Source organism: Taeniopygia guttata, chromosome 2, assembly GCF_048771995.1.
Source record: "Taeniopygia guttata chromosome 2, bTaeGut7.mat, whole genome shotgun sequence".
NCBI classification, from domain to species: domain Eukaryota; kingdom Metazoa; phylum Chordata; class Aves; order Passeriformes; family Estrildidae; genus Taeniopygia; species Taeniopygia guttata.
Window position 1 is genome coordinate 23,515,877 of NC_133026.1, and position 16,184 is coordinate 23,532,060.

At 40.4% G+C, this 16,184-nt stretch overlaps 1 protein-coding gene across 8 annotated transcripts in view; it reads left to right on the forward strand.

Moving 5' to 3' along the window:
* ANKIB1 (ankyrin repeat and IBR domain containing 1) overlaps positions 1 to 16,184 on the forward strand; it is an 88,378-nt gene that overhangs the window by 584 nt on the left and 71,610 nt on the right. For 2 of the 8 annotated variants that reach the window (XM_002196165.7, XM_012571530.5), the window contains exon 1: positions 54 to 209. The exons of 3 other annotated variants lie outside the window; for them this stretch is intronic. The gene's annotated coding sequence lies outside the window, so the exon portion shown is untranslated. Of the gene's footprint in view, positions 1 to 53; positions 235 to 286; positions 517 to 16,027; positions 16,116 to 16,184 lie in introns of those variants that run through there. 3 more of the 8 variants (XM_030266955.4, XM_072925525.1, XM_072925526.1) reach the window with 3 other exon arrangements.

Below are 16,184 nucleotides of genomic sequence, written 5' to 3' on the forward strand. Positions count from 1 at the left end.
GCGCTGGGCGAGGTTCGGGCGGGAGCTGCGGGAAGGCACGGCCAGCGGAGCCGGTCGCGGGTGCAGCCTGGAGGCTCCGCACATCGGGGCGTCGGCAGCGCCGCGCATCGCGGGGGGGCCGGGCCGGGAGGCGGCTCCGGGGGCGCCTCGGTGCCGCCGGCAGGCGAGCGGAGCGGAGAGGAGGAGCGGGGAGCAGCCGGAATGCGGAGGTGAACGAGCGGCAGGTTACCGAGGGTAGTGCGCAGGGGGCTGTAGGGAAAGGGCATGGCGGGAGCCGCGGGCCGGGGATAACGGGGGAGAGGGGTCGCCTCTGGGCCGGGCTCTCGGCCGGCGGAGGGCGGGGGGCTCCCCTGGGAACTGGATGAGAGGGAGCCGTGGCAGCTGCCCCGGGGCGGCCGGGACCGTCCTAAAGTTCGGAGCTGCCCGATGGCCTGGCTTCAGCCGGGTCCCGCCGCTGGGCTCATGCCTGCCTTGTTCGTAGCCGGCAAGTCCTGCCTGGAAGGCAGAAGCGAAAAAGTGAGTGGTCAGGATGGGAGCGTGTGCTGCGGGGCGAGCTGTGACAGAGTGACCTGGCTTCCCGTTTCGGGAACGCCGTCAGAGCAGCCCTTGAATGAATTTGAACGCTCGCGATCTCGGGGGTGTGGTGTGGGGTTTTTGGGGTTTTTTTTTTGTTTATTTTCTATTTTTGGGGTGTTTTTTTTACCCAGTGGAAAAAATTTAGTCTTGATACAGTAGTAGTTTTATGTAAGTAGCAGTATCCCTCTCCCAGGCATGTCTAAGCACATACTGGAAATTGGGCAACTTTAAAAAATTAATCTTGATAATTCGTGACTAGTCAGTCTACCTCTTTTTTACAGTTCATATAGTATGCAGAGGATATACAGAGTCACGAAAACATTCTCGGCAGAGTAAGGAACTAATATTACAGTTTAAATTGTTTGCATGGATCCCTCCATTATGACTAAACGTCCTTGATTGCACCTTCTTTGAGTGCATTTCTGTGCTTACCAGTTCCAGAAATTGAGCTTTAGTTGTAGACATAACATCAATAATGTGCTGTAATTTAAGTACATTCGCTAAAGAGACAGACGGCTTTTGAGAGGATTTTGGCTGTAGAGGTTAGCAATGAGAAGAGACTGTGTCTTCCTTACATGTATGGCTGTTTTATCCTTAATTTCATCTTTTTGATTTTCAATGTGAAGTGTGGTGGATTAATTTCTCTTTAATCTCTTTTGTGTACAGAGGAAAATTCCTCTTCTTCCTTGGCGGGGAAAACAGGCTTTAGTCATAAGGAAAGCAACAGTGTTTTTCAACTACTTGGAACATGTGACTTGTTTCATTAAGATGTCTACACAGAAGCACATTGGTAGAATTTGTAGCAACTTTTTTTTTTTCTTTTTTTTTTTTTTTTTGCGGATGTGGAAAGAGTAAATGGTTGTATTTACAAATCACAGAAGAGGTTTCTGAAAACTTTATTTCAGGCTTTTCTATGATCTTGTAGTCTGACAATTCCTTCTTCAATAAATTTTACTTCAGTCCGTAATCAAAAGAATAACATATTTTAATAATACAGTCTACTATTTCTGAATTACAGTTTTGCTATAAGTCTGCTAAAAAGCTAAACAAATGTTGGTGGTGCTCGGTATTCATGTATATATGCATCAGCAGAGTATTATGAATGAAGATTAATTTTGAAAGAAGAATTACAACAGTGGCACTATAATAATAATATCAATAGCCAAAACCCAAAAGTTAGGCAAGTAATTTTTATGCAGTCCATTTTTATTTTCACTTGTGCCATACACATCTAGATAGGACTAGGTATGTATGTATGCAAGTACATGATTAGGCTTATTGCACAAAACATGGAGTTTCCTCGACATAGTTACATATTGCATGTGAGTTTACATGTATCTCTTATGTGTTCCTATCCGGCCTACACACTCAAAAAATTAAAGAAAACTAAGCATTTAAATATGAAAAGGAATGCCTGCTAAAGCTGTTAGCTTTTATTCTATGGAACAACTATAAAAATTACTTTAGAAAATGTCGTTATGTTTTTGTTCATTGTATAAAACCTTGTTAACGCTATGGTTGATTTATTCTCTCCTGAACAGTTTATCGCTCCTGGTCTGTGATAGCTCTGCTGTGATTTCTTATTGCTATGTTTCTTTTTGTTTCAGTAGTAGGGCTTTACTTATTAATCATTAACTAGTTTGGCTTGCAAGTTTTGTGATTATTTTGATTTTTGTTTATTTGTGGTTAAGATCTTTTTTTGTTTTGTGTGTTGGAGGGATTTTTTGGAGGTTTTTTTTTTGTGTTGTGGGGGGGGTATTAATTTGTTTTTGATGGGTTTTGTTTGTTGGATTTATTTTTGCTGTTCAGATGTCATGTAGTTACCGTTACCTGAGTAGTTCATTAACTTCTCCTTGGAATCTGATAACTAGAGGTTGCTGTCGGCAGTTGTCACTGTTGAAGTTTTGTCAGCTTTGCTAAGGTGACTCATGCCAGTAAGAAGGAAAATTGAGAAGCTGGAGGTTACTGATACGTGTGCTGAACCAGTTACGTTTCTAATCATATTTCTGTGTTTGCATAATTGGTAGTGACACATAGCAAAGACAGATCTGTTTTACTTGAAGAGCAGCCCTGTGGAAATTCTGAAATTTTCAAAATTACATGAAAATTCTGTTTTCAACATCATTATCATCAGGCAAGACTTTTACTGCTTTTGCTTCCTCATCCCAAAATACCAAGTAGTTTTCCATGGAGCATTACAGACATCACACTTATGTGTAAATTTTATGGGGAAAGATTATTTCATGCAAGATTATATTACATTTTACATTGAAAGGTCAATCCAGAGATGTCTCCCTAATGTTTAACAACTGCTGTTTTCTTCATAACCGCTAAATGTGTTCCAGAATTATTGGAAACGGACACATTAGTCTTTGTTTGCAACAGTGGAAGGCCAAGTGCAAGGTCTCCACCTGGGTCAGGGCAACTCCTGGTATTGATACAGGCTGGGGAGTGAAGGGGTTGAGAGCAGCCCTGCCAAGGAGAACTTGAGAGTACTTTTGGATGAAAAACAGGAAATAAGCTGGCAGTCTGCACTTGCAGCCCAGAAAGCCAGTTGTATCCTGGGCTGCATCAAAAGCAGCATGGCTAGCAGGATGAGGGATGGGATTTTTCCCCTCTGCTCTGATCTGATGAGAGATACCCTACCTGGGATGCTGCATCCAGCTCTGGGGCCCCTCAAACAGCAAAGACATGAACCTGTTGGAGCGGGTCTTGGGGAGGGACACAAACATGGAGCAGCTCTCCTGTTGCTGTTGATCTTGTTTCAGAGAGACAAGACACAATCTTTTAAGAAGTATAAAAAGTTAGAACTCTATTTTATATGTCCCTTTATATAGAGTTTTACAAACCCTTCTGTTTCTATCTTTTATTGGTTGGCAACAAGCTGTAATCTCTTAGTAATTGGTTAGTCTTGGACAAGGTGTTTATGTGCAAGAAAGGGTTGTTTGTGAGATACTGTTTTCACTCTTAAAGCTGAGATGGTTGGGATTGTTGAAACAGATGCAGGAAAATAGTCCTAATCTGTAGAATTCTTTCACAGGGAAACAAGTTGTTTTTTGCTGTTGCAGACTTTTGTTTTCATGAGGAGCTGTTAGCTTTCCCAGAGCTATGTCCGACTAGGATTTAGCTTGTGAGGCCTTATACAGGCCACCACACTCTCCTGTGAAGAAAGGCTGAGAGAGCTGCTCACCTTGGAGAAGGCTCCAAGGAGATGTTGTTGCAACCTTTAGGTGTATAAGGGGAGCCCATAAGAAAGACTTTTTACTGGGACCTGTTTTGACAGGACAAGGAACAAGAGTTTTTAACTTTTTACATGAAGCAAACACTTCTTTTCAGCTAAAGCTTATTTGTAGTACTACTAATATTCTTGAATTTTCTTTAAGGGATTTTGTTGAAGTTGCTCAAGAGAGATTTTTCATTTAATGATTTCCTTAGATTTATATTTTAAACCAGGTAAATTCTGAACTCTTCCTGTTGGAAGATAATTGCAGCTAAAATATGGGAGGAGCTATGTTACAGTGTTGCAAAGAAAGTTACTCTTGTAACTTTTCTTGTTTGATTCTGTTCTGACAAGGAAGACAAGTGGACAAAGGGACTCCTCTAAAAGCAAGGTATATACTTATGCATAAACTTATGCCTAGAAATCAATGTTTGCACACAACCTTTAGTATAGTAACATTATTCTTTGACAATAGCTCAGTGTAGTTTATGTATTACATAGTGACAACTGAAGCACTATATTACTAATTCTGTTTAAAAATAGTTTTTATGTGCGGGCTTCTACGTTGGAAAAAACATTATTAAATTTCTTGGGGATTTTCCCTACTTAAAGGAGTTTCCCAGTGGCTTGTGATTAACATTTTGACACACCTGAAGAACTTGCAGTAGACGTGATATGGAAGACTCCCTATGTTCTCTCTGCCCAGCTGAGTGCAGTGACTTTAAGGGATAAGGGGCAATGGTGACAAGTTCCTGCCCAATGCACTAGAGGTGTGGCTCTTCTGTGAGTGCTTTACCTTCCCAAATGCCCTTACTTAGGAGCCTCTGCACATGAAATTAAACAGTAACAAGGATGATGGTTCATCTGCCTTGGTGCTGCCAAGGTTAAGTTGATCTGTACCCCGCATCAAATCTGCTCCCACAAAGCATAAAGGATGGCTCATTGTCACAGGAGACTCCCTTCTGAAGGGAACAGAAGGCTCAAAAAGAAGGACCCATTTCTCAAGGAAGTCTCTTGCTTTCCTGAGGCCTGGGTTAAAGATGTGGGGAGAAAGTTTCCTATCCTGGTATGGCACTCACATTATTGATTTTTTTTTTTTTCTTTTTTCAGGTAGTGAGCGGTGAAGTTGTAACAAGAAGTGTGAGGGCAATGAAGAGAAACTTCAGGGCCTTGGTTAAGGAATCAGGAGCACAAGTAGTATGCATCTCTATCCTTCCAGTTGCAGGGAATGATGATGATGCCACCAGGCCTTCTGGCAACAGACAGTGTACACCTATCCCAAATGGAGAAAAATATCTTTGCACAGGAGTTAGACAGGCTCATTAGAAAAGCTTAAACTAGACTTGAAGGGTGAAACTGATAAAACCAGGCTTACTAGAGATAAGCCTGGGGGCAGCACACCCATGTTTGAGGGATGGTGTGCTAGTGATGTCCTTTGATCTTCCATTTCAGTGAAACAGGGGATAAAGATCCATGTGGCAGCAAACACCAATGGCTATCCATGTGTTAGAAACCACAGAAGCATCTCAGATAGGTCATACAGGAATTAGGACTTCTTCCCCAAAAAAGGTGGAGGTATAAATAGCCTGACTGAAGTGCTTCTGCTGCAGTGCACGCAGCACAGGCAACAAACAGGAGGAGCTGGAAGCCATTGTGCAGCAGGAAAATTACGGTATAATTGTCATTATGGAAACTGGTCATTGTGTGATGACTCACAACTGGAGGGCTGCAGTGGATGGCTGTAAACTCTTCAAAAGGGATAGGCAAGGAAGGAGAAGCAGTGGAATAGCCCTGTGTTTTAGGGAGTGCTGGGGTTGTCTAGAGCTTAATTATGGTGCCAATAGGGTTGTTTATAGGTGAGAATCAGGGATAAGGTCAACAGTGCAGATATCCTGGTTGGGAGTCTCTTACATCTAGCCAGCTTGCAGAGGCAGACAAAATATTCTCTGAGCAGCTGTGAGAAATTTTACTATCACTAGCCCTTGTTCTCCTGAGGAATTTCAACTCCCCAGATGTCTCCTGGAAATACAATGCAGTGGAGAGGAAATAGTCCAGAGGAAACAGTTCCCAGAGTGTCTGGAAGAGAACGTTCTGACACAGTTGGCGAGTAAGCCAGCTAGGGAAGGTGCCCTGCCTACCGTTCGCCAACAGAGAAGCACTTGTGGGTGATGTGATGATTGGAGGCTGTCTTGGGCACAGTGATTGTGAAATTAGAGTTTCCAATTCTTGTAGAAGTAAGGAGGGAGTCAGCGGAGCTGTTACCTTGGAGGGCAGGCCAGCATGTTGAGGAGACTCATTGAAAAACTTCTGTGAGGTATTCCTAAAAGGGAGAGAAGTCCAGGGAGGATAGACTTTTTTGAAGAAATCCTAGAAGTGCAGAAGTGGGCTGTCCCCATTTGCCTAAAGAAGAGCTACTGGGGAAGAAGACCAGCCTGACTGAACAGAGTGTTCTGGTTTGAGATCAGGAGAAATAGGAGAGTCTATGTCCTCTGGAAGAAGGGGCCAGCAACTCAGGGGGACTACAAGGATATCGTGAGGTTATCCAGGGAGAAAATTAGGAGAGCCAATTAGAACTTAATCTGGCTACTGCTGTAAAAGTTGATAAAAAGTGTTTCTATTAGTATACCAGTAACAAAAGGAAGGCCTAAGAGAATCCTCATCCTTTATTGGCAAACAAAGTGACAAAGGATAAGGAAAGTGGCTGAGGTACTTAATGCCTTCCTTTCCTCAGTTTTTAATAGCATGACCAGCTATTCTGTGGGTACTCAGCACCCTGAGCTGGAATAAAGAGATAAGGAGCAGAATGAAAGCCCTGTAGTCCAAAGGGAAAGGGTCAGAGATCTTTTATGCCACTGGCACACTTGCAAGTCTATGAGGCTGGGTGGGATCCACACAAGGGTATTGATGGCACTAGCAGAAGTGCTCTCTGAACCACTTTCCATCATTTATCAGCAATCCTGGTTAATGGTAGAGGTCCCAGGTGACTAGAGATTAGCAACTGTGACACTCATGTACAAGAAGGTTTGGAAGGAGAATCTGAGGAACTACTGGCCTGTTAGTCTGACCTCAGGGCCAGGGAATGTCATGGAGCAGATCATCTTGAGAGCCATCACATGGCAAATACAGGACAGGCAGGGGATCAGGCTGAGCCAGCATGGATTTGTGAAAACCAGGTCCTGTTAGACCAAGCTTATCTTCTGGGACAGAGTGACCTGCTTAGTGGATAAGCAAAAGGCTGCAGAAGTTGTCTGGATGTCCAGACTCACAGAGTGATGGTGAATGGAGTTACATCCAGTTGATGGCTGGTCACTAGTGTTCCCCAAGGCTCACTATTGCGGTCTGTCCTGTTGAATGTCTTCACTGATGATCTAGAAGAGGGGATCCAGTGCACCCTCAGTCATTTTGCAGGCAACACCAAGCTGTGTGGGAGTGTTGATCTGCTGGAGGCTAGGAAGGCTCTGCAGTAGGATCTGGACCGGCTGGATCCATGGGCTGGCCAGTGGTACGAGGTTCAACAAGTCTGAGTGCTGGATCCTGCCCCTGGGTAGTGCTCTATGGAGCACTACAGGCGTGGGATGAGTGGTTGGAAAGCTGCTGGCCAGAAAAGAACCTGGGGCTTTGGTTGACCTTATTTCAACTAGGGGTAGCTTGTGATATAACTTAGCGGGAAAGTGGTAAAAATTTTTGTGTCTAATTGTGAAAAGTTTTATGCAGTTTAATTTTGTGGTAGTTGTCTTAATTAAAATAATGACTTTTGTAAAATGTCCTGTAGGGGTGTTAGTAATCTCTCACTTCCCCCCTCCCATCCCCACCTTCCTTAAGGGAAGATGTAGTTCTGGAGGTTTCAAAGCTTTTTTGGGGAAAATACACTTCACATGTATAATGCTAATCATATATGTTCTAATGGCATATTTCTTGTCTGGTTTATATAGTCTCTGATCAATTGTGATTAAATGGACATAAGTTGGAAACTGATTCTCTGCTGCAAGTAGATCAAGTACCTGATGATCAGTTTTCTTGGAATTCAGCACAGAAAATAATTAGATTTTTCTAGTTTATAATTCTGCTTTTTAAACAAGCCCTGCTTGTTCTTATAGCAGGTACTTTAAGAGATGGTAGGAACATTGTGTTCTGTTTGTGTCCTGATTTTGACCCTGGTTGTAAATTACTACAAATGAAATAACTTAGAGGAGAAAATTCTATTTGACATATTTATTAGTTTGAGTCCACTTAAGATTTCTGCTTCAGGGCAGTTCCATAGATGTTAGTTGGGATAAGCAATACTCCCCTGCCCTTTTATTTCAAATGTATTTCTAAGAGGAATTTTTGATGACAAATTTATAAATGGTATATTTGGTACAAATGTTGTGGTACAAAATGGTACAAAATTGTTGTGCAGAAACTCAAAACTGACTTTATTAAAAAAACAGTAGTATATTTTTTCAGGATGCTCAGATGAACCACTGATGATAATTGAAATATTTCCTATTATTAACCAGGCTTTGGAGAAATACCTGAAAAACTATGAGAAAATGTCATGATACATACTTGTCAATGTTTTTGTAAATAAAATATATCAAATACTGGGACTATTAAAATTTATTGTGGACTTAAGACTAGGAATTGTAGGACAGTTGTAGTTTATTAATGAACTCTTCTCTCTACTAAGGGTATGACTGTCACTGTACTGTTGTGATATGCAGTTGTGAGTTTTTCTTCGTATTTCTATTAGTTACTGAGTAAGATGTGCAAGGCTGGATGCACACATCAGGACTAATTTTGGACAGTAGCAACCTGTAAATGCTGTTGCAATAAGTATTTGTTTTCTCATTAAGAAAAAAAAATTCTTATTTCTTGCCTCTGTAAATTACTTGCAGAGTTGTAATTTTTTTAGCATTTCTTATTTTTTAATCCAGGTGGCTCTGTTGTGTTCTAGATCTCTAAGCAGCTGAGGGACAAGAAAATGTATTTATCTCTGGTTATCTCTACTATGTTGAAAGACTACAGATAGACATGTAGAAATGTTCTGGCAGAGTAGGGCCCAGAAACTTCTTGTTAATCTCTTGAATGAAAAATGGTGAATTTCATCAATGTTGTGAAGAAACTGCAGAAATGTGTACCTACTAAACAATAAAGACCAAAGTTCCAGCTGTACTAATAATGCAGGTTATACATTTTAAAATTCTAAGAACTTCACAGACTGATGGAATTACCTATATATTGATACATTGTGGATTTTGATATTTTAAAGATATCTTGAGACCTAGCCGTATAGCAGACTTCATGATAGTGAAACACAATTCTTCAGCAGTGATCTGGCACATTTATTCTGTAGAAATAGATCTACTGCAAAATTGTACTAGCAAATAATCTAGGTCTATGAAGCATTGTGAGTTAAATATTCTAAGACAAAGCATTTGTTCTTTCTGAAAGAATTCCTGTTACTTATATTCTCTGAAAGTTTGTATATGGTAGTACACAGCCTGCAGTACTGAGACATTGCTAATAGCTCTGTATCTTATTGCAGTATAAATATACAAAGGCTGTTAATTTAGGCCCTTTTCCCAGACTTCTTGAGAGTCACTGACACAGATACTTTGTATATTTAGTTCTCCATATTTAGAAGGATGTGTTGGAGCTATTTCAGTGAGTCACCAAGTGCAAACTGCCCATTAAAAAAAAATACTGAAGAGGTTTTATTTGGTGACTTACTTGTATGTTGAAGTACAAGTTCTTTGTAACATCTTGTAACATCCCATTTACCAACCTGTTAATTAGTTAAAATTAAACTACATGGAAGTCCTTTATCCTTTTCAGGACATGATAATTAGTATTCAGTAAAATTAAATAGTGCAGCTTTGCATTTATAATATTAATTAACTACCTGGATGAGATGGAGTGCACTGTCAGCAAGCTTGTTGATGACACTGAGGCTGTGTGGGCTGGAGGGCAGGGCTGCTCCTCTGAGAGACCTTGACAGGCTGGAGAAATGGGCTAACAAGAACTTCGTGGTTGGTGTTCAGCAGAATATGAACATAGGAACAGAATAACTCTACACAGTCATACAGGCTGGGAACTGATGGCTAGAGAGCAGCATCCCAGCAAATGACGTCACTTTGCTGGTGGACTCTGGGTTGAATGTGAGTCAGAAAGGTACCTCTGAGCAAGAATGAAGCCAGCCGCTGAGAGAAGTGAGTATTTCTGTCAGCTTGACATTTGTGTGACACATGAAAAACAATGTCTAGTTTTGTGCTTCTTGGTGTAGGAGAGGGGCTGACATTCTGAAGCAGGCCTAAAGGAAGACTGCCAGGATAATTAGGGTACAGAAGCACATAATGTAAAAAGAGAAGCTGAAAGAGCTGGGTGTCTTCTGTTCAAAGGAGACTAGGGTGGTGGATCTTGTTTTCAGTTAATAGGAGGGTACAGAAAAGACAGAACCAGACTCTTTTTGGAGGAGCTGGGTGAAAGGGCTAGAGACAACAGAAAAAGTTATAGCAAGGGATGTTTCAATTAGACATTAGGAAAAATTATCATTATTGAGGTGGTCAGATGTTGGGATAAATAGTCTGAAGAGGCTGTGGGATCTCCAGACTTGGAGATACTCTGAACTTCGGTGAGAATGGCATTGAGGAGCCTTTAAAGCTCTGAAGATTGCCTTGAGTAAAGGATAGAAGCTGTTGACCTCCAGAGGTTCCTTATAATATAAATAAGTGCTTGCTCCATATCTCATGATATGGTTGCACAGCTGTGTTCTCCCTCCTCTGCATACAGCCACTTCTGACCCAGCTGATGTGTTTGGCCCAGAGAGCTGTGGAGTTCTGTAGAAGAGTATTGTTGTCTTAAATAAACTGTACTATATGGCTCAAACCCTGATTTTTAACCTGACTTCTGTGTAGTCAAAGATTTTAAGTGATCGGTTTAATGCTTTGAATTTTCATGTGTCTGTCATGAAACAGACTAATCCTTAATGAGATTTTTTTTCCAGAATGTTGTACGTTAAGTGTTTTTTTCTGTTATATGGCTTACTGTTAGTAGAAGTAGACCAATTACTGTTACATTCTTTCAGGTAATGAAATAAATTAATAATTGTAATTGGAATACTGGATTATTCTGGTTTTTATTTGTTTGTTGAAATTGGGTATTTTTTTATGTAGTTGGTTTGTTTGGGTTTTTTTCCCCCCAAAATTCATTAATTCAGACTTTCTCAATAAGCAAGCTGCCTTACTTACTTACTTAATAAAGAAAGTTTATTATTACTTACTTAAATAGGAAGTTAAATTCACTTGCCTGGAATAGCAGTTAGGCAGCATATTCTAGTATAGAATACTTCCTTGTAATCTTTAATTAAAAAGGGATAATTTGGAGGGTTTAGTCTTTGTTACTCTGAATGTATTTGCAATGTAAAGTGTGCAAACCTTAATAAAACAGTAACATAATTTTACTATAAATGTCATGTAAGTTGCCTCTTGATTTGGTCTTTATTTCATAGTTATACCTTTTAAGTTAATTCAGAAATCCTGTTGATTTTTTGCCGCATGTATTTTGCTTCATGTATATATGAGTAAGAAATCAATATGGAGAACTAGAGTTTTGAAATAAGTCCTTACGAAGATGATCAGTTAACTTTTTTATCCCTCTCCCCTTCTTATAGCTATGTGTATAATTTTCTACTATATAAATAGATGATGAAGATAATGAGTCAAATTTCTCTTTAATTAGTCACAAGCCTGAAAAGTATACTGAATTAATTTCAGTTTTGTTAGGTTGTGGTATTAGGGTAGCCATGAAGAGTTACTGATAATTGTGTCCTCTATTATTTTGGAAATATACAAAGGTTCTCAATTTTAGAATCTACTCATGAGCACAAGGGAAGAAATCCTACACTCCAAATTCATGTTTTTTTTTGGGAATAACTTCTGTATGAATAATATAATTTCTAGGAAAACCAAACAGTATTTTCCGTGAATCTTCAGCATGTTTTAGCTTCTTCAAAGGAATGGTGACACTCGGATCAAAGCACACTGGGTTAGTGCAAAATGGAGGTGTTCAAAAACAATTTTTTGAAACATAAAACCTCACTATGAACTTTGAATAGAAAAATATTCTTAAAACAGTCTAACCATGGCTTACTGTGAAACTAAATCCTTTCACATTCCTAAAAGCCAGACAGTCCACCTTAATCATGCCTTGTTTTAGTTATTGTATACTTTATTTTCCCCAGTACTGCCTTAGCCTGCTTACTGTAACTCCGTTTGAGGATTCCTGTTCTCTTTCTAAATTGCCCACTCCACTGCTGTATCCAAACAGCTGAGGGCACACAAGAAATGTTCTGATGCAATAATTGTGTGTTGTGGCCCCAGTTCCCTACAGCTGAGGGATAACAAATCCTTTTTATTTAAATTTGCTACATTCTATGAAATGAAAGTGGCTTTAAAATCTATCCACGCAGATTTGAAGATATGAGAGCAGTATTCTGTTTTCAAAATTGATTCAATGAGATATGAGGCTGCAAAATGCAGTTTTGGGCTTTTTAAAATACAGTTTGCCATTCTAATTGATTAGGAAATAAGATTTACATGTCACTCAGACACTTGATTACATCCTGAAAAAGTGAGCAAGCTTTTGCATAGGTGAAGTATGTGCCTTTTAGAGTAGGTGGTTCCATCATCCCTGTTTCCTGGAACATTCCAGCCTCATGACTCTCTGTTGCAACACAATAAGTTTTCATGCAAACCACTCAAACCTTTGAAAAGGGAGTCTCTTATTTATTTCCTCTCTTTATAGAGGTGTATTTTGATTACTGTATATTCCTAGTCATGGCTGGTTTTTGAGCTGTTAGATGACTGCTTCAGAAATTATACTTACTTTACTTTCTAATAAATAGTCTTCCAATTCTTTTATTTCTTGTCTATTGCTTTTTTTGCCTTCTGTATTTTCTAGAGAGTAGTTTAGTGCAATTGGAACATCCTTCTTGCTGTGCAGGATGCTGTATGAGTACACAGAGTGATGATACCAGAGTAGATTTTTAAAGCTATTTGTGCCTGTTGAAATTTTGAGAAGACCTTAAAACTTAAATCCTCTAATGAATATCTCAACCCTACTGATAAAGTGTTGTTTTTTCATATCTAGCAGCAATTGAAATATCAGCTCCACTGATTGTTCCCTGGCAAGTTTTAAATATATTATGAAATATGGCGCAACAGAATTAGCGTTATAGAGGGGGGAAGGAAAATATTGTTCTTAAACATCTCTCTTTCCCAAAGTGCATGTGGAGAGGGACTAAATTAGATATATTTCTCATCTCTCTGCCCTTCAAGACTGTATTTGTTCAAAAAGCTTTGTGCCAGTTTAGTAGACTTTGTTCTCACTGGAGTCCTGCTGAGCCCCTGCAGCTACACTAAACCTTTTTCACCAATACTTGCTTTTTGACTGTCAGGGTAGGAGAGCTTGAATTTTTCCCTTTAGTAAATGCAAGCTCACCTTTGTCCTTTCACTGCCCGTTTGAGAGGGATTTTAGTTGTCTTTCTACTCAGGTCTTGCTTGCCTAATGTCAGACATCTGAATAGCATCAGCTGCTGTTATTAATGTTCATGTGGGGTTTTGCTTAGTGAAATTAAAACTGGATTCAGATGAGGTACCTGTTTTGCTGACATTTTTGTAAAGGGCTGAGGTGAAGTTGCTATACCAGTTATTATGAGTTTGCATCCTGATATTATATACTATTTTGTACACTGCCCAACATGGGTTATTGCAGGCTTAGGTGCAGTTTGCAGCAGCCAGTGCTGCCTTTGGTACTGTGATGCCTGCTCTGCAGTTTCCCACTCCACACAGCAGCATCTTCTAGTTCATGCTCCATCCACTATCCCTTTCTGAGTGTATGGCCACTGTCAGAGTAATAGCTGATAAAATAATGCTGGACTACAAAAGAAATTTCATGAAAACTGTTTTGACTTTAGCTAATGCAACAGTACTGCCTTGCCTCTAGCAACCAACTGTGGGCTTTGCACAGTTTGCACACTGGTGATATTTCTGCCTCTGTCTGCACTTCAGTATGAATAAACACTGTTTTGAAAGTATTTCCACTCCATACAGTATGCACTGGTACAAATAATCCTGCCTCCCCATCACTGCTGCCATGCTCTGGCTGTTTGGACCATCAGCATCCAGGAAGAAAACCAAGAAGAGGGAATTAATCTGAATTAGATCTATTTTGCTTCTCTGTACAGTCACCAAAATAAACCAACAAGGGAAATTGTGAAAATATGGATGAAGAGAGGGGGTGAATCAGAAACAAAAAGGGCAGTATCAGCTCTGGTGTCAATTAAAACCACTTGAGAAACTACAATGTAAGTTTCTCAAGCAACATTTGTGTCACAAAAAGATACTGGAGGCAAATTTCCAGCTTGCTAAGTGCATGCTTCATAGTAACTATAAAAATTACTTTATAAATTCTGAAACTTTCAGGGGAGTCTGATAGAAGTGTCACATTGGTCTGAGCAGGGAAGTGGGCCCTAGGGGAGGAGAACAACCCAAGAAATTAAGAAGTATAGAGGAAAAATAAATGGAGTTTATGTGGCTTTTTTCTGGCAGAGAGTGGGGGGGTAGGGAATGTTCTCTTGTGGTGCCTTTTACTTTACAAGCAGAAAGAGCTATTCTTAAATAAGTGCCTGCATGTTACATTGGCACTGGAGCGGGTTTTTCATAAGGCAGTCACCAAGGGATTCCTGAGCATCACAGCTCTGCAAGCTGCTGAGACTAATACAGCTGGTTCTCCCAGCTTTCGTCTCGTCTGCCACTGCTTGTCTTTGCTCCTGCAAATCTCTGCAACTGGCAGTGGGATTTTTCTTTCAAGAAAGAAATGTATTCTTGGACCAGTGGATTTCTGTCTCATTTTCAGACAGCCAAATATAAGTTTGCTAGTACCTAGTAAATGCTGGATTGATGTTTGAATTTTCCTAGGCATAGGTCAGGCTGTGTAAGAACTGCTTCATGAATCGTGGTAGAGGAGGATGAATGGGCTTGTCTAGCTGAAAAAGATAGGTGGTGACTTAACAGACAGCAGTAAACTCAGTCATCTACATCAGCAGGCTGGATTCCATAGTCTCAAGTGGCCATGCACCATCTTGGGCTGGATATCTGCTGTCATTGCTTTGCAGCAAGCTTTGGTAGACTTTGAAGTCTTCCCTTTCGTGAGGAGGCATGCCTAGCTGTGAAGGCAGCAGGAAGGGAATGCATGTGCCCGTCCCAGCAGCACCACCACTGCAGGGAAAGCCCATGTGCAGATGTCCTCTGTGACTTTGTGAGTGGCATTCGGAAATAGCGCTGGCTGAGAACCTCCTGGGCAGTGTCACTGACACCTCCCGCGTCAGGAGGGTGACCTGGATATTTCTGTTCTGCAGGACCTCCCTGTCTAATGTAGCAGGAAATTAGGGACACAGAGGTCCTAAAAGTCACCTTACCTAACCAGAAATACCAGATCCATGGGTGAGGTAGCTGTGCTTCAGCACTGTCAGTCGTTCTTTTCTTATTACTCTGGGAACTCTATGAAACAGATGTGGAAGGAACAGAGGCAATGATGAACTCAAACTATGTGTACTCCACATTATGTATTTTGATAGTAGCTGGTGGTGTGAGCAAGCAGTATTAGAAACAGAGGGAATGTAAGTCTAGAGAATGCTACTTTTCAGAATGCTTGCTTGCTGGCACAGTAACCGTCTGTAAAAAAAGGTAAGGCAGCAGTTTTCCGTTAAGAACCCCAAACAACAGAAACATCCTATCAAAATCTAGGCAATACACAAAGGTCAATGCATGGACAAGGCATCAGAGAATCTTGGGTACTGGATACCAAGCCGAAGGCTTGAGAGAAGCATTACCATATGACCATTAGCAATCTGAGATTGAACAGGTTTGAATCTAGTTCCTCAGGTGACCTGGTTCTGTGACAGTCCAGCATAAGTGCCAGTTACGATCTCAATCTTTTTATAATGATTCCCTTTTTTTAGGCTGCAGTGTTCTGGTTCAAAGTATAAAAAGTAAAATATTTTCTTTTCAAATAGTGTTGAATGCTTAAATCTACCCATGGGAATTGAATACTTTCTCTACTCAATAGTGGAAATAAATCTGTTTCTGAATAGAGAAATTTTCTTCATATTGGGAAAACTGGTGAAATTTTTCAGATATGCTTCAGCTATGCAAGGGTTTTCTGAGAGGTGTCTCCTTGTTCTTCCCCAGGAAACATGAAGTGAAGAGCAGTAAAGAGAATGACAAGCTTTATAGACTACAGGAGAACATGAGAACAAAAAAAATTGGTAGAAGACAGGTAATTTTGAGAGGAAGTTTCCTTTTATTTGTTGTTGCAGTGAAGTAGAGAAGAGTAAAAAGAAGCAAG